The 19,718-nt window shown below is 38.5% G+C and overlaps 1 protein-coding gene and 1 long non-coding RNA gene across 2 annotated transcripts in view; one reads left to right on the forward strand and one right to left on the reverse strand.

The window, feature by feature from the left end:
- The window catches only part of LOC135115876 (uncharacterized), a 12,456-nt gene extending 11,030 nt beyond the window's left edge, over window positions 1–1,426 (forward strand). The window contains exon 4 of the mRNA XM_064032970.1: window positions 1–1,426. This exon is cut by the window's left edge and continues 1,018 nt beyond it. The gene's annotated coding sequence lies outside the window, so the exon portion shown is untranslated.
- Window positions 1,427–13,874: 12,448 nt separating this feature from the next.
- The window catches only part of LOC135115878 (uncharacterized), an 89,434-nt gene continuing 83,590 nt past the window's right edge, over window positions 13,875–19,718 (reverse strand). The window contains exon 4 of the long non-coding RNA XR_010276085.1: window positions 13,875–14,074. This is a non-coding gene — a long non-coding RNA (uncharacterized LOC135115878). The remainder of the gene's footprint in view (window positions 14,075–19,718) is intronic.

Below are 19,718 nucleotides of genomic sequence, written 5' to 3' on the forward strand. Positions count from 1 at the left end.
TACACTTTAATGGAGTTTAAGAACTTCAATAATCACAATTTTGGTTGATGTTTTCCATTTGCCATATTAGTAATAATGACAATAATAATAATAATAATATTAATAATAATAATAATGATAATAATAATAATAATGATAATAATTAATGATGATGATGATGGTGATAACATACACCAATACAAAACGCTGACATCCGGCGGAGGAGAGAAGGAGGGAGTAGGATAAAAACACAGGGAAGGCGTGCCAGGTACAATCGGTCCGTCCCTTATAGTCGTTCTTCCCGATGCGTAGGAAACACACTACAGAGGTAATATTTTCTAACATCAACTTGTAGAGCGCAGAGTGTGCTGCAGACGTCCCTCCTACCGTAGTGGAAATAACAATAGTAATTATAATAATAGCAATAATGACAACAATAGTAGTAATGTTTCCTTATGCTTTGTCAGCGTCATGAAGAGGAAGCGATATTGTGTCCTCTAGCAAGCCTCGTCACTCCCAAAGGGCGAAAAGGAGGAGGTCTTGTACCGGGCATAGTGGTGACTCTTTCCTTCAAGCCAGTGTTCTGAGTGACTGATAAATCCCGATTAGAAGCATGTTATTAATTAGCTTGTGTGAGTCTACTGAAGCAATTGGCCTTCTTAAATGGCTAGGATATTTAACCCATCTTTTATGTCCTCAGTCTACAGAGCGTTTGTACATTTGTTGCAACTGCTTCTTTTGAGCTTACATGGTCGTCCTCTTAAATTTATTGAGTCTTTGTAGGTCAATCCCCGCCCAAAGTGACGCAAATTTTCAGGGACTCAGAGGTTCATGCCGTCCCTTAGATTTCCCCGATTATAGTAGCTTGGCTGGCTCCTGTGGGGACTTTTTTTTGTTATCATAGGCAATAAAACTACCGAATTCAATCTTCCATGGGGTAGTTAGAGTTAACCCCTTGACTGCTTAATGGCATCATACCACTTCACAAATCCTTGACAATACGTATTACTGAACAAAAAAATGAAGGTAAAACAAAAGCATTGAACGGTTTCAACAGCTCGATCGCTCCCTTTGCTGTCACCGGTGTCTTCCGAGATTATGCTTTAAATTTTCACCACATTACATTTGCTCGAAGAGAACCCATAGCAGTTAAGGAGTTCAACAGTTGTGGTTCATATTTCGCCCTCGACAGTTCTGCAGCCGTCCAGTCAGATCGCAAGGAGTAAGCTTTGATGCAATTTTCGCTGTAATCTTTGTAGTCGACTGGGTTTGTTGTGGTCACTGGCGCTTCTTTTCCTGGCTGTTCTCCTTCAAGTCGCGGCTCCTCAGCTGCGGTTTCCTGTCATACATTCATCCTCCTTTGCATCCGGCACTGGTTTATTACGATGTGTTGAGGAAGATGGGTATTATTGTCTTAAAAGAAATAAATGATGACACGAGCGAAGAGGATGGATGTTTCTTTTCCCTCCTGTCTGTGTGTGTGTGTGTGTGTGTGTGTGTGTGTTTAAGGACGCCAGAGGGAAAGGAGCGTAGGGGAAATAATCAAAAAGATATGAAAAATACTAGAGAAAACAAAATAGATAATGAGAAAAGTATGAGAAAAATGTTGAAGACAGAGACATTGTATAAAAAAAAAGAAGTTCCGGCGAAGTTAGACAATAATCCTCACTGAAATCAAGACAATGTATAGAGGAGGTAAGTAAAATGATTGATGAGGTGCACGTGTCTTCTCGCCAAGTTCAGAACACCTACGTAATTATCAAGAGCAACTGAAAGAATCCATAGCACTTAGTAAAAGAAAAACAAGAAAAATGCAGATAACAAAAAAAAAAAAAAAAAAAAAACATGGTAAAAATTTGATATTTCAGTAAGTTTTGGTTAGGTATGACAAATTTGCATCTTGAAAGAGAAAGAGGTTAGTTTAGAATAGATTAGTTTAGTTTAGTCAAGGTTAGGTAAAGACAGGTCAGGTTAGGTTGGGTTAAGTTAAAATGAGTTAAGTTGGGTTAAGTTAGGTTAGGCTACGTTAAATTAGGTTAGATTAGGTTAGATTAGTTTAGTTTAGTCAAGGTTAGGTAAAGATAGTTAGAATGAGTTAAGTTGGGTTAAGTTAGGTTAGGCTACGTTAAGTTAGGTTACATGAAGTTAGGTTAGATTAGGTTAATTTAGGTTAAGTCAGATTTAGTTAATTTAAGTTAGGGTTACGTTCCGTTAAGTTACGTAGATGTTTGTCGAGGTGCGTAACGTTCGCATCACTTAGGCACTGAGGACTGAAACTAGTGAGTGATGATCTTTACTTGCTGCTCTGAGACTGGCCTGCCTTCACTCACAGACGTGGAGTCTCTTCTTGGCCTGGAGATTTGGGATTCTTTAGTCACTGTCAAGATTACAATAGAAAGCTTCAGTTAATTCTTGGTCTGCTATGGTGTGTTCATGTAGTAATGGTTACACGTAAGTAAAGAGTGCAATTCCGACAACATTCATGGGTAAAAGTGATGGAGAATCTCAAACTCATTAGTGCTTTTATTTCATTTAAAAAAATTTTTTTTTAGTGAAATCATCTAATATATACGTTGAATAATAATAATAATAATAATAATAATAATAATAATAATAATAATAATAATAATAATAATAAAACAAAGCATACGATTGAGGAGGCATACATAACTCTCTCTCTCTCTCTCTCTCTCTCTCTCTCTCCTCACCCCTCACCTTCGCCCTCCCGTCGTTCACATATAACCTTTGACACCGCTGCCTAGACTTGACCCCTGGCTGACCTCTATCATTACGTCCCGCCGTGCCTGGCCTCTCACCTGCCGCCTCGAGCATCATCCTTCACCCTTGACCAATGGCGACTCACAACCTTTCACCAGCAGAGTAAGGTGTCCAAGGTTCCTCTCCTCCTCTTTCATCTTCACCAGACAAGTGCGCTTAGAGTTCTGTAATATCGAGTTATGAGTGTCTTGAGTGTATTTCGTGTCTAATCTTGCCTTGCACCGTGTCCTGTTTTGTATTTCTGCTAAAGGTTTGGGCTCTAGTCTTCCGAGTCTACTGCGAAGTCTTAATAATCTACGTTTAGAGTTACGTAACCTCCACTTGCGCAATGTCCTAAGTGTAATCTATGTCTAATCTCGTATTGTATTGTGTTCTGCTTTGTTTTTTTCTATTAAGGGCTTGGCTTTGGTCGTCCTGGTCTACTCAGCGGTCTTTGCAATGATTATTTGTACAGTTGACTTGTCCTGTTTTTTTTTTTTTTTTTGAGTGCATGAGCTGGTTTGTGTTTCTCTTGCGTTTGAGTAAGTGGTGAGATTGAAAGTATTCTATCTTTACGTATTTCTTTTTTATGTGTGATATTTAACGTAAATTCATACCTTATGCTGTCAATATAATTTGTGTGTGTGTGTGTGTGTAATAATAATAATAATAATAATAAACGGTTTATTACTTAGGCAGTTGACAAACTGAAAATGTACATAGGGGGTGGGGAAAAACTTAACATTAATCCTAAAGGTAAGTCTAATCTAGGAGGGAAATACTATTGATTGAATAGTGTGTGTGTGTGTGTGTGTGTGTGTGTGTGTGTGTGTGTGTGTGTGTGTGTGTGTGATACATATACACAAGTACAGTTGCAGTAGTAAGTATGCACTTCCAGAAGTTCATATAAGTGCTAATAAGAGGAATTAAAAAAAAGGGAAGAAAAAAATAAGTGAATAAAATAAAGAATTAAAGACAAAGGAACATATTAATTAGAACATGATGCATATAGTTCAGCACAACACACTTAAAATTCATACGTGAACAAAGGTGAGTATTAATGAATAAATTCACTAAAAACACCAATAAAGTCACAGACAAAAATCTATCAAGAATGAATGCCCAAATAAACAAATTGCCTCAGAAGTAACACGATCTCAGTGATCAGCTGACAGACTCACGGAGCTAAAACACCTTCATACACTAAAGGTCAGAACCTGCACGATAAGAAATAAAACAACATCTCTCGTCCATGACTAGAGCGGTTGTGGCATAGAGAACAATAATATTCTCTCTCTCTCTCTCTCTCTCTCTCTCTCTCTCTCTCTCTCTCTCTCTCTCTCTCTCTCTCTCTCTCTCTCTCTCTCTCTCTCTCTCTCTCACACACACACACACACACACACACACACACACACACACACCCTAACTAACTAACCAAATGTAAGAATAACACAATATTGCTAAAGTTACTCCTTCATAAGCAAGTCGAACCCAGTTTCTGTTTCGGCGGCATGGCAGAGAGAGAACAGCATTTTGTGTCTTTGCAAGGGAGACTCGCAAAGATTCTTCATACCACCTAAAACACTAGTGATCTACTTATTATTTACATATCCAACCTGCAAATATGCTATATATGAGTAGATAAATGCCAATCAATATAGCTGACAGATACCTTCAATTTTCGCCAAAAGGAAAGAAACTAAATAACATGAAACTCTGAAGAGAAGTGTCGTGTTTAAGCTATTCAATACTATAAACAGTGTCCAAACTTCAAAAATCGCCTATTGGAAGTCAGAATTAGTTAAATAAAAAACTAAAATAGCAATGAATAAAAAGACAGAGGTGACTTTTAACTCCATTATGAAAGTACCATGGTAGACTTAAGAAAATCCCTTAATGGTATCCAGAATAAAATCTAAAAATAAGACCTTGGTAAGATGAGTCACATACGACATAAACTAATACGTCTTTTCATTTTCCTTTCAATTTGTCTCTCCCTTAGCATAGGAGCTTACAAATTGTCCTTAACAGGTCCTAAAAACTCTGTCTTGTGTCTTCGGGTTACCTCACCTGCGAACAAGACAAGGAGACATCAAGACCAAAGAACAGGTGTGCTGGACAGTGAGAAGCAGTACGGATGATTTAACCAAGGCAAGACACTACATTATTGAAAGAAACTGACGGTAAGTGTGTGTGTGTGTATGTGTGTATGTGTGTGTGTGTGTGTGTGTGTGTGTGTGTGTGTGTGTGTGTTGTATAGACTCAATGTGAAGGCTAAATACACAGAGTTGAATATGAAAAAAAAAAAAAAATCAGAGAAGGAAGAGAAACGAAAAAGAGAAGAATATAAGTGTGAAACAAGATACAAACCTAACCAATTACGAAAGGATAGGGTAAAAAAGATAAATAAACAAAGATAACAAAAACAAACGGAGAGCTGAATGAAGAAAAAAATAAATGAGAAAGGAGGGAAGATAAGATTAGTAATGATAAAGATTACAGGTTTAATGGAGGTTGAAGGAGGGCAGAAGGAGAGAGAACGAGGGAGTGGTGCTGGAAATAACTGCTTAACAAGATGAAGAAGTAAAAAGTGAATGTTCCTCTTCACTCCCACAAGACATACACACACACACACACACACACACACACACACACACACACACAAAGAATACTAAACACATTTTTTCAATCCTCCTCCTCCTCCTCCTACTCCTCTTCAATCATACTTTCAGAACAATACAAACATGTTTAAACAATTTTCTATTTATACTCGAACATTTATTAACATCAACATCATGGAAAAACTCAATTAACTCTCTTTCTGCTGCGAGTCTTATTTTCTGCCATCAAGAGGCCACACCCATTCGTGACTAGTGGCTTTCCGAAGAACACATTTGACTGGACTTCAGATGGGAAAAGTTACCAGTTACTGAAGTTAGAGCGAACAGGCTGTAATATCCTACCTGAGCATAGACGACTTGTATAATGGTTTACCTTACAGTCCATAAACAAAGCCAAAGGATGAAAAGGGAGTGGAAATTCAAGAGACAAGAGAGGAGACCGGCCGGGAAAGAACAGAAATTGATTAACTGGTCTTCGGCGTCTGAGCAAGGAAGTCATACGGTGTTGCGATGAGGGAAAGAGAATCAGAGGGAAGCAGAAAAGAACACATGAATGGAAACGGAGGGAAACTGGAGTAAGGGGAGGCAAGAGACGGGCGTGGCTCAAGGACAGGAAGGGAACAATTACAAACACAAGCTTGGAGAAGAAAAAATGAGAAAGCAAAGCAGAAAAGAGCGTAAAGTAAAACAAGGCCAATGAAGGGAAGGGCAAAGGGACGACACCGATTTGAGGCTGAGGTTGTGAGGGTGAAAGAGGAAAGAGGAACACGGGAAGCAGTGAGGGTGTGGATGTGACTCGTGGGTACAACTGGGGGAACAATGTACAGCGGAGCGGGAGGGAGTGCGGGAGAAGCGGGAGGTGTGCGGGATACAAGATCAAGGGGACACAAAGGAAACCTGAGTGGTGGAGGAAGTTGGGCGATGCAAACTTTGTGTGTAAACAAGGGAGGGAGGCAGGGAGGGACGGAGGGAGGCGTGGGAGGTATGGGAGGAGAGGACCAGGGACACCAAGAGACAAGGGGGTGGCGGTGACGAAGATTTATTGATGTGAAGGCGATAACAGTGCGTGAGAGGGGACGGAACACACACACACACACACACACACACACACACACACACACATGAAGGCGACGACAACGACGACGGCAACGTTAACTAAAGAAAGTACAAAAAGTAAGTGAATGTGTGTGTGTGTGTGTGTGTGTGTGTGTGTGTGTGTGTGTGTGTGTGTGTGTGTGTGTGTAGGTTTTGTAATGTTAACTGTTTTCTTGAGAATTCCACAGGATACACGACAGATGAGGAAGAGAGTCTGATTATAATCAAATTTTGCTTCATATTTCAGGACCTTGCCAAAGACTTACACAATGGTTACAACTCCTGAAGCCACACGAGCACAGGACTGGGATTGGCGTGGTTCCTGTGGTAGAAATATGGATACCTACAGAATGGGAACAATTGGCTTAACTGACCATGAACCAGCAGAGCAGAATGTTGAAAATATCATGACTGAAGACTCTCGAGGCTCATCAACAGTCAAGTAAACGTCTGCTGTACCACTGTCATTCGTGGCCAATTATCTGTTCATGACAAACCTTTGCAGCGGAGGAGCTCAACGCGAGGCACACTGTTGCACAATTCACCTCCCACTTGCTTGCCCAGGAGAAGCGACGCCGGCTCACGTTGTGCTACTGACCTCCACGAACAAGGCACAAACGATAGAAACTTTCTTACAAAGGTCGCCATCAGTGACGAAAGTTGCCTTCGCTGTAAACTACGCTTCACAAAGCAGCCAAATGACGTCCTGCCTTGTAAAATTCGCACAAAGCACTACGATAAAAAACACGCATGAAAAGCTGCCATGCCATTAGTCGCAATACGTCGTGACAAAGTTGCTTAATCCACCGAGGGGCGAGTCAATACTGAGGTCTTCTGTTACCACAAATGAGCACTATGAGAACCTCTGGATATATATTATATATAACCTTTCGAACAAAAATCTAATACATTAAGGCCATGCTAGATTTTCTCCAAGAGGGATAAACTTTTAGTGACTGGCATTTACTTAGCAAGTTTTATACCTTATAGAGAGAGTTTCAGACTCATAGTGAAGGTAAGTCAGTGTGATGGCCGGCTCAGGGACAAGGAGCGTCTGAGGGCTGACAAGAGATGGGCTGTGGGCTGGCAAGGGGTGGCCGGACTGAAAGTTGATAAGGGGTGAGTGAGCTGACAAAGGGTGGGTGGGCTGTGGACTGAAGGCTGGCCGGAATGGACTGAGGGCTAGCAGGGGGGAGGGGTGAGTGCCGTCACAAAACCCAAACTTTTGCTTTGTCCATCGCTTGTGGCGGCACTGCTGCCTCTACACCGCGGCCCCGCTGACCAATGGCGGCATTCCTTTTAATAATACTTTTCACACAGTATTCCCAGTAACTTTTCTTATTGCTCAGAGGGAAAGAGAAAAGCTGCCCAGCAAGGCAATATCTTACATCGATACTAAAGAACCCCATAGACTGATTTTTTCAAGATATATGATTAATTTTTAAATCAAGCAAATCGTTCAGTGTTATAGGAAACTCTGAAATTTTCCCAGTGGCTGAATGCTCCCTCAACCACGAGCGTGTATGATTAAGTTAATTGTCTTCAGCAAAACTTCTTCACAGCAATTTACTATTGGAAACTTCTCTTTAAAATTTCCTTCGATAAATATGATCTTAAAATTTTCTTTGCTAAAACTTATCTCTCTTTTAATTTTTTTTTTCCCGTATTTTCCAGCTTTCCAAGAAGGTGAATTAGTAACAGTTACCTTTTTAACAATTTTCTGTGATAAAACTTACAACTTTAATTTCTTTTAAGGTAAAACCCTATTTTTCAACCACCACCACAGCCACAACTTTCCCTACAAAAGCACCTACATAACACAATAACAGCCTCCATTTACTACAACGATTCTGAATTGAAAAGCCTTCATTCCATCCACTATCGCTATCCTTACTTCGACGTTTCCTCCTCCTCCTCCTCCTCCTCCACCACCACCAGCACCATCACCGCCACCCAATATCTCTCAGAGGTAAACAGTATCTGCATAGAGGTCGGTGTGCCGGCTTCTCATTGTCTTTCCACCTCCCAGGCGCGCGTAGCAGAGCGAGAGTACGAGGAACAGAAAGGGAGACGACGTTTGACTTAACACTATTTTCTGAAGGCTCTCGTGATATTTGTGTGTGTGTGTGTGTGTGTGTGTGTGTGTGTGTGTGTGTGTGTGTGAGAGAGAGAGAGAGAGAGAGAGAGAGAGAGAGAGAGAGAGAGAGAGAGAGAGAGAGAGAGAGAGAGAGAGAGAGAGAGAGAGAGAGAGAGAGAGAGAGAGAGAGAGAGTATTGTTCTCTGTGTTTTCTTCTAACCTATTTGAATTAAGAAAAAAAAAATCACTTACATCAGTTCATGAATATAAAATTGCACTAATTCAGAACAAGAAAAAAAAAAATAAATAAAAGGAAACTAAAAGAAAAAACAGGCATTTCTTTGTATTCTTTATCATTACGGACTTAATATAATGAGTCACAATAAAACAAACTAGAAAAAAAAAGTTTAAACAAAGGAGTTAGAGATAAACGCCTTCATACCATCAAAGAAAATGGGATTAACACCACGAAAAACGGAATGCTAGTTAACTAATCGTATTTCAGTTAGCATGGGCGCGAGATTTGGGTGTTGAGGGCTGAGGAGAGGCAGAGAGAACGAGGTAACAGGGGAAGTGATCAAGAGAAAATAGAATGGGACTAAGAGAGGAGGAATGAGACGAAAAGGATAGAGAAGGGATGCTGAAAGAAGCTTGAGAAAGAGAGAAGAAAGGAGAATGTGGAAGAAGGAGGAGGAGGAGGAGTTAGAAAAAGGGGTTGAAAGCTGGATGAAGAAAAAGGAAAAAGATAATGAAAAGGGACAAGAAAGAGGCAATAAAACATGCTCGGAGAGGAGAGAAGGTGAAATAAAAGGAGAAAAATTGCAAAGAACAAAGGGATGTAAAAAAAATGGAAAGAAATGGAAAAAAAAAGGATTAGAAACTGATGTAAAGGACAAAAGGAGAAAAGGAGAAGAAAGGGGAAATGAAAAGGGACAAAAAATATATATATAAAACGACTAGAAGCTGGTGTGACAAAATTAGATGTGGGAAAGAAAAGAGGAATGAAAAAGGGATGGAAAGACAATGTAAGATATTAAATGGAAGTGGGAGAGGAAAAAAAGAAAAAAAACGAAATTAAATGGAAAAAAAAAAAGGTATGAAAAAGGGATTGGAGGTTGGTGTAAGATTCCCCACCGCTCCCCGCCCCACCACATACCCACTACAGTCCCACAACCCCCCAGCCAAGCGAGGGACGGGGATGTATCGGCAGACCACGAGAGGTGTCAAGGCGTGGCGCGTAACGAGAACAGATGGGATGGATCTCGCCACCTCTTGACGATTTTTTCTATATATTTTCATCCTTCTTTCGTGAACACACACACACACACACAGACACACACACACACACACACACACACATACACACACACACACACACACACACACACACACGAAATATTTCTGATAATTTGTACTGAAAATACGGAATGTTACAAGCTGAACTCAATTCTTACAAAAAAAGGAAATATAAATAGATAAAACACACACACACACACACCAGCGCACACAAACGGACAGACAGACACACACACGCACACACAATAGTAGTAGTTTATTGATAAAATGTGTTTACAAAAAAATAGCAGTTTTCCAAAAATCAATAAATAACAATAAATTGTGGATAAAAACAGAATCAGAACTAAAATATTTTGTTCAAATCAAACCATAAATGCATGAAATTAATACTAAGAGCGCTAACAACTCTCCCATTAGTTAAAACGAGTGTAAAAAGTGTCAATCAACACAACACGATGACGAATCAAAACTAAAAATGTTATAAAAAACAAAACAAATAAAAAAAAAAAACATAAAAGAACACTGGTATCCTGTTCGTCTGAGGCTAAAAGAAGAGAACTTGTAATTAGGATTTAAAGTACAAGGGCTTGACATCTGTAAGGGAATCAACAGGTATTCACAGGTAGGATAAGAGGCGCTCAACAGGTGAGGCGAGATGGAGATACGAACAGAAGGTACCGCAGCAAGAGCGAGAGAAGCGAGGAGGCAAACACATCAATGTGCTGCAAGTGAGTAATGAAGAACTAACTTTGTAAATTGCCTTTCTAATTAATGCAGATAATATTAATACAGGGAGTAAGAGTATTTGCAAACCATTACCCAAGAATTCTCCCCCTCCCATCCCCCTTCTCTCTCTCTCTCTCTTTCTCTCTCTCTCTCTGGGTAAGCCCTGTCGCGTCTCTTCCCCCGTCGTAATGTAGCGCCCCCACACTCAGCATTAGAATCCCGGCGTGAGAGGACCGTCAGTAGTTACCGAACGTGACTCAGCCCTCCACCAGGTTCTCAAGACTCAGGCTGCTTTCACGCTCCTGAGAGAGAGAGAGAGAGAGAGAGAGAGAGAGAGAGAGAGAGAGAGAGAGAGAGAGAGAGAGAGAGAGAGAGAGAGAGAGAGCCGTTCATCTCTCCACAGGCAGGACCTACGCTCTCACCACCGCCAAGATGCAATTTTCTCCTGAAGAGGGTGAGGTCGGATGTGGAAGAACCTTAATTACCTCGAGCGACTCTCAACTTTGTGCGGCGGTGAGGGAGAAAAGGAGGCGCGGGGAGGGAGAGAGGGGGAGAGAGGGAAGAGGGAGAATAAAAGAGAAGGAAAGAACGGAGGCAGAGAGGAAAAATGAGGAAGGAAAGAAGGGGAAGAATGAGGGAGGGAGCAAAGAATGATGTTTTAGTGCGTAGGAGGGAGAAACGAAAAGAATATGGAGAGATGGAAAAAAAGTGAGAAAAAGCGGTATGAATGAAGGAACATAGGATGGTATCAGAGAGAGAGAGAGAGAGAGAGAGAGAGAGAGAGAGAGAGAGAGAGAGAGAGAGAGAGAGAGAGAGAGAGAGAGAGGTGGAATGAGTAACAGAAAGTAAAACAAAGAAATCTGATGGACGAATTCAAATTCAATGAAGGAAAAAAGAATGAAAAAGAAGCTAAAATAAAATGGCAGATATTGAATGGGCAATATACCTGTAATTTACCTGATTTCTGCGTCAATCAGGGAAGGGATGTATCAATTAGACGTGACTAATTCTCGGTAAAAGTTAAGAAAATAAGTGTTGTTGTTTATATGACTGGCGTTGTTGCAATAATACATGACAACAACAACAACAACAACAACAACAACAACAACAACAACAACAACAACAACAACAACAACAATTGCAACAACAGTAAAAACAACAACAACGACGACGAGAAGGCTATGACGACGACTTTCCGCTTTTCTAAAGTTTTTTAATCTATCCTCATCAATAAAATTCTTAGACATCTATCATTACTTAACTTTATATCTGATCAAAACTCTTATCCTCTAACTAACTATCTTCACGCTCTCTCTCTCTCTTCGTATTTTTTCCTATCTTCTACTGCTAATTTCTTGCTAATTACTCTTCTGATCTCGTTAAATGCATGCCTCTCCCCTCCCGCCATTTCGCTACTATTTTCTCTCACCCGTATTTTATCCACCTTCCTAATGTAAGAGCTAATTAGTATTTTCAGTCTCTCATTCATTTAACTGGTAGACTCTGGAATTCCGTGTCTGTTTCTTTATTCCCCTGTACGCATGATTTGAACTGTTTCTAGAGCGAATTCTGAGTACAGTTCTCATAATTTTTGATAATTTTTTTACTTTATTCCTTAGGGACTGGTAGTCTTTTCTTTCACTATTTTTTATAATCATCATCATCATCATTATCATAACCGGCAACAACAAGTAATAATGTCAAGACCTAAATTTCTATGATGAACAAAAAAGAAGTAAAATCCCTAGGGACATTTTCAGCCGCCTAACTTCTGAGTGGAAACTTGTAAGGACAAAAATGACATATTTCTCTGTGTGTCCTATGCTGGAGGGGACGTGGGCGAGGGCGGCGAGACTAAGGGGACACTGGCTGTATGGGTGAATGGACAAGATGTGGGGAGAAAGTTGGGAATCGGTCAAAAAAACGCGTAGAAGTGTATAGTGTGAGGGATGATGAGGAAGGATAGGTTAAGTGTTGGTTGAGTGGAGTGTGAGTGTCTGCTGCTTACTGTTTGTTTACGTGCTGGTTAGGTGTTGGTCAGGTGTTGAAGGAAGGATTGAATACTGAATAACTTTAGACTTTGGTTCCTTGGTTTTGTTGTGGATTTTTCTTCTATTCGATATTAGTTGCATGTTGGTGGAATTATGGTTGAAGTTAGCGATCAGCTGTTGGTTACGTAATTTCATGTCAGTTGTTTTACTTATCGTTACAGTTTTTCGGATACTGACAAAATTCTACCGGAATACTGATTCTTAATGATGTCTTTTTTTTTTTCGTTATTTCGTTATTTTTCTTCTTTATATCAGCTGAATAATTTTTGTGGATTGTGAGTTACATGACGGCTGAATACTTGGCGGGATCATAAACACGCGAGTGAAAGGCGGCCTCCATGCGTTCATTATTTATCTACTACAACTATTCGCTTGAAACTCTAAATGCAGCATGTGACGTCAATACAGGCACATATTACACGCAAAGTTATCACCGGCGCTACGCTCACTCCGCGGGAATCAAATCCTGTCCCCATTCCATTCCCATCACCAATAAATACCGAAAATATACGAAACATGACTTCTTTTTTTTTATATACTGAAACTAAATAAATTGTGAAAACTTACAGAACACGATATGATTTCAAAAGTGATTCTTCTGTCTGTCACTTCCGCTTCCTTGTTTTTCTTCTCTTCGCTCGTCGTTCGCTTCTTGAGTCTTATAACTTCATATTGTATTTCATATTAGTTCTTTTCTTTCTTTTACAAATTTTTCTTGTCTTCTTTTTTCTTCTCATCATTATTTCTTCAATCTCATAATAACTTCCTAATTTTTCCTTCACTGGTTTCATTTTCAATTTTCTTTCTTCATTTGATTCTTCGGACGCGTTTTCTTTATGTATATATATGTATATATATATATATATATATATATATATATATATATATATATATATATATATATATATATATATATATATATATATATATATATATATATATATATATATATATATATATATATATATATATATATATATATATATATATATATATATATATATATATATATATATATATATATATATATATATATATATATATATATATATATATATATATATATATATATATATATATATGTATATATATATATATATATATATATATATATATATATATATATATATATATATATATATATATATATATATATATATATATATATATATATATATATATATATTTTTTTTTTATTTTATTTTTTTTTCACAAAAATCAGTTGTAAATTTCGGATGGAAAAATAACAAAAACAAAAAGAAAATACGGTGAAGTGCTGAAATTTAACTTAAGTTTATTTTAAAATTCTAAAACAAAAGAAACACTATAATGGTCTTTGTCCATACAAAAAGTAATGGTACATCTGAATCTGTAAGGTGTACGTGGCCCCATGGTGTGTACTTGTTTCTTGCACCATCCAGCTCCTCATTATGATTCATCGCGGCAGTAAGGCGCGGAGAAAGGTCTCTGTTCTAGGGAAAGAGACGCTGAGTTAAGAGCAGAAGACTATAAGGAAAGTTGCAAGAAGCCGTCAGTCCTACACGTGGCAGTTTCTGTAAAAAAACAAGTTCACCTATTTCCATCTATCATCTCCACCCATAAACCTGTCTAATTTTCTTTTAGTCTCTCTCTAAAGCACCCTAATGACTCATCACTAACAGCCTGATTACTGAGTATATTCCATTCATGTACTACTCAATATCAGAACTAATTTCTTTCTATCTCCTTTTGAAATAAAACTGTATAAAGACAAAACTCATTATTTCTTGTTCTTTCCTGATTACTGACCTGGATCTTCGTGTTGGTGTCCCTTGTAGAGTGTTGATCAGTTTTACCACTCGAATACTCCTTTATAATAACATTAAATTATAAATGCTTTTTTACAAAAAAATAAAATCCTTTAGACCTGTCGCAAGTAAGAGAATTTTCCGTCAGTTCAGGAACGTGACAAGATTTAAGGATCATTAATATCCGAAGAGGCGAAGGAGAAAGAAAATAATGCAGTGAAAAAGAAATAATAATAAAAAAAGAAACGTTTCTGATATTTTGCTATCGATGAGAGAGAGAGAGAGAGAGAGAGAGAGAGAGAGAGAGAGAGAGAGAGAGAGAGAGAGAGAGAGAGAGAGAGAGAGAGAGAAATATGAAAGGATCACAACACCAAAGAGAACAAAAAGGGAAAAAGAAGGGACACTGAGACAAAGTACCAACACACCACCAGTAAATAAACAGAAAAAAAAAGAACCTCAGACAATAAAAAAAAAAGTAACAAAAAAAAAACAATTCACCAGAAAACTAATAAGTCTGTTCCGGGAGATAGCAAATGTTTTTTTAATCAGAATTTCTGGCATATTAGTTGTTATAATTGGTTTGGTACTTGGTTGCAGTGGCGGCAAACCTGCGCTGACTTTTTTGGATTAATTCGTGGTATTTAAAATGTCAACAAGAACCTAGCGAATGTTTGAATTTTTGAGCCATGTATCGGATTCTGATAAAAAAGGGACTGCAGATTTTTTTTTTTTGCAGTGGTAGAGACATGTAGGCCTTGCGAAATGACGAATACAGGATATGCAAATACTAAGTGAATCAAAAATTATTGAATACAACAGTCAGTATTAGCTAAACATTACATGATCAAAATAGTCAAGAAATCACACACACACACACACACACACACACACACACACACACACACGCACACACACACACACTCAGCACTTCTCCAGCCTATTAATCTCCCCCCCTCTTTTCTTCCCTCCCAGCGGACCACCTATCTGACTAGTAACTTTCCGGCGAGGCAAGATTCACACATTTTATTTCCAGATGCCTCCGTGTTCCCTCGGGTCTTCTCTCACTTGGAGGAGGTATAAAAGAAAGAGAGAGAGAGAGAGAAAAAAAAAATCCACAGCCATTTCCTTCTCTTCCTCTCGCGCTTCCAATTGTACTTTTTTCCCTCTGCTGTTTTCAGGTTCCTTGTTTTCCTCCTTTTCTTCCGCCGCGTCAACGAGTAATGGGGAAAAAAAGGAAAAGATGAGATGAATTAATTTATAGGATTTCTCTGACGTCTGAGAGAGAGAGAGAGAGAGAGAGAGAGAGAGAGAGAGAGAGAGAGAGAGAGAGAGAGAGAGAGAGAGAGAGAGAGAGAGAGAGAGAGAGAGAGAGAGAGAGAGAAGTAAGAGTCAGAGGCAGCAAGGCTAAGAGGCAGATCAAAGAGGTGGTAAGAGGAGAGATGTTAATTTACCGAATATATGTCACTGCGCCTCGGGGAGAGAGAGAGAGAGAAGAGAGAGAGAGAGAGAGAGAGAGAGAGAGAGAGAGAGAGAGAGAGAGAGAGAGAGAGAGAGAGAGAGAGAGAGAGAGAGAGGGGAGGGGGGTCGTAGAGTTACACGCACCTGAGGGATAGTTGAGGAGGCGCTGAGGGAACATAATCAAAGCCAGGTATGCACAGGTAAACCAAATTAATAGAATCAGTAACTGTAAGAAGAGCAGTACTTTTGGAGACGTAAGTGTTACTATTAATGTTACTACTATAATAACACTTCTGTCGACACAACTATCGGTGTTGTTCTTGTAATTATTATTGTTTTACAAAGGGAGAGAGAAGAGTTAATAAATAATTTTTAAATTTACTTATTTTTTATTTATTTATTTTTTTATTTTTTGCTTTTCTTATATGGGTCCGGACCTGTACAAAAATTCTGCGACGAAAATTTTTCATCTAAGGTTGCAGATGATGAAATCATGAAAATTCGAAGAAGAATATTGATACAAAAAAATATATAACAATTAAAAAGTGTTTTTTTTTAAGTGCCTTAATTTTTTAAAGTGAAATATGATTTTTATGTGTACCACACTAATAAGAACTCAAAAGGACTATTTTACATATGTATAATATATATATATTTTTTTTTTTTTTTTTTAAGTAAAGAACATATTCCAGTCATCAGATAAAAAATATTTATATTGAAATTTTCCATGTTCTTTAGCACAGCCATAAAAAAAAAAAAAAAATTGTGATAAAATATTTTCCTCTAAGGTTACTGATAATTAAATCATGAAAAGTAGTACAAGAAGTTTGATATAAAAAAGTATATATATATATCAATCAGATTAAAATACCTGTACCTCAGTTCTAAAAACTCAAAAGACTATTTTGCATATTTATGTTTCTTTTTTAAGTAAAAAAAAAATATCACAATTATCTGCTATTTTTTATTTATTTATTTTTCCTTTTTAATACAAAATACAAAAATACAAAATACAAAAAAAAAGATAAAAAATTGTGATAAGAAATTTTCCTTTAAGGTCACAGATAAATAAAACATGAAAAGTAAAAGAAGAATATTGATATAAAAAGTATATTATATCAATCAAAAAGTGTTTTCAGCGTCTTCGTTTTTTTTTTTTTTTTTTTTTTTTTTTTTTATGAAATATGAGTATTATCTCCGCCACACTCCTGAGACCTCAAAAGAATATTTTTACATATGTATAGTGGTTCTTCTTTAAGTAAAGAATATGTACGAATTATCAGAGAAAAAAGAGTTTTTACTTTTTAATAGAGATCCGGACCGTACAAAAAAATTTTAAAAATTGCTATAAAAAAATTCCTCCAAAGTTACAGACAATAGGATAAAAAAATGAAAGAAAAAAATGCATTCCTGTCAACATTAAAAAAAAAAGAAGAAAAAAAATGTAAAAAAATCTTTCTTTAAGTAGTCGAGGTGTGTGTTGGTCTGTGCTTCTGACGATTATTACACTCTAATTTTCTACCTATCTATCTGTTCAAACATCTACCTATTTATTTATCTCTAACAATCTATCTATCTATTCATTTATGTATGTATGTATTTCTATCGATCCATCCATTCATGTATCTACCTATCTATCTATCTATCTATCTATCTATCTATCTATCTATCTACCTATCTATCTATCTATATTTATCCCTCCCTCCATCCATCCATCCATCCCTGTACCGCGTGAGTCAGACAGGATACGAGAGCTGTGAGTGAAGGGGAACATATAAAACTTCCTGTCGGTGCTCCTTCCTCCTCCTCCTCCTTTCATGTGTTGCCCTTTGATAAGGCGCGCCACGCCTCATCACCTCCCTCGCCCCCTTGCCAAAATACGCCACGCCTTGCCATCCCTCACTACTGCCTCCCACGCCTCTGCCATATTTCACTAATCACTTGCCTCCTCTGCTATCCCTCATTACTTCCCTGCTAACTCCCTGCCGTCTCTCACTATTCCTCTGTCACTCTTCCCACGACTCCGCTGCGCAAGGTTTTCTGCTTTCACCCCTATTCTATCCACCTCCCTAATGAAAGAGTTAATCAGTATTCTCAGTCTTTCATTCATCTGACTGGTAAACTCTGGAATTCCGTGCCTGCTTCTTTATTCCTTTATTTCCTCTCTCATTAATCCCGTTTAAGGTCTTACCCTTATTTTATGACTTCCCTGCTTCCCTACAATCTCTCATCATTCCGCTTACCGTGTCTCTGTCTCTGATTGTACTGCTGCTTAGTCCCTGCCATCCCATATTTGTTCTCTATTGCATGTTTATTGCCACCGTTCTTTATTGCCACTCCCCCCACAAAAAATCCTTCGTTTCTTGAGCAGTTGATGAAGATAAGGACATACGAGCCCTTCACTCCCTTCTCCGTAGTAGGAATGAGGAAGGTTATTGACTCGTTGGCTACAGTTGGCAGTCACCGGGTGTCAGTCAGAAAAAAAAGGGTAAATAAAGCTATAGTTGTATTGGATGAGTAACTTAGGTTATTTCTAGTCCGTCATAAAAGTACTATCGTGAACTTAACAATTCTTTCGCGATATCCAGAAGAATTGAAACAGATGCCTTGGTGCTCAGATTTATATTCGAAAACATTTTAGTCTCCAATCAGGACTCATTTGAAAGACCCCAGTAAGGACTAATCGGAGTACCATGGCTATTTTCTCTTGTTATTGATGTAGAATCCATACTCAACAATCATTAGAATAAAAAAAAACACTGAAACCGCCAATTACTTCCACTAAGACCATTGAAAACTACAACAACAATTAACCGGGTTCTCATGGGCGTTTTTTCTCATTACTGAAGCAGAATCCATACTCAGCAATCACTAGAATCATAAAAACACCCTTGAAACCCCCAATTACTGCCGCTAGAGCCTGTAAAAAATAGCGGTGGTAACGCACACTGGCGCTTGAGAATAGGGACGTGGGAGGTGGAGAGGCGAAGACCAAGGTAAGAGGAGTAAGGTCACCGGGAACTTCCTTTACACACGCGAACAAGAAAATTTTGCCATAACGAAAAAAAGGAGACAGGACTTTTCTCTTTTTTCTCTCTCTCTCTCTCTCTCTCTCTCTCTCTCTCTCTCTCTCTCTCTCTCTCTCTCTCTCTCTCTCTCTCTCTCTCTCTCTCTCTCTCAGGAGCAGGTCGTGATCAGCTCAGACGAAGCAGCTGGACACATATCCTTGTCTCCCTGGCAACGGGAGAGGGAGGGAGGGAGGGAGTGAGATGAGCCGATGGATAGGGGAACCAGAGGAGGAAGAATCGAAGAGGAAAGTGGAGGAAAGGCACGTGCAGGGATGTGTGGCGAGGGTAAGGAGGAAATGTCCTCCTCCTTCACAATATAAAAGCAAAGGAGAGCAAAGAAATGAAGGAGAAAAAAGAGAAGGCATTAAGAGACATCGAGCCAGAGAGGAATAATGAGGCTGAAGGAAGATGGAAATGAGGGAATTAAAATACGGAGAGAGAGAGAGAGAGAGAGAGAGAGAGAGAGAGAGAGAGAGAGAGAGAGAGAGAGAGAGAGAGAGAGAGAGAGAGAGAGAGAGACTAAGACCACAAAAAGAAGAAACCATAAAAGGAGGAAAAACAAGAAAAAAAAATAATAATCCTCAAACACTCCCTCACCAAAAAAAAAAAAAATCATAATAACTTGAAACACACACACACACACACACACACACACACACACACACACACACACACACACACACACACAAAAAAAAAAAAAGTCATCATAAGAAGCAAAAATCGATGAAAGCTAACAAAACAGGAGCAACGAAAAGAAAACCCTTAGAATTATACGTCAGGAAAACTCACAAAAGACTCACATT

The sequence above is a fragment of the Scylla paramamosain genome, chromosome 30 (genome assembly GCF_035594125.1).
Source record: "Scylla paramamosain isolate STU-SP2022 chromosome 30, ASM3559412v1, whole genome shotgun sequence".
In the NCBI taxonomy this organism is placed as follows: Eukaryota; Metazoa; Arthropoda; class Malacostraca; order Decapoda; family Portunidae; genus Scylla; species Scylla paramamosain.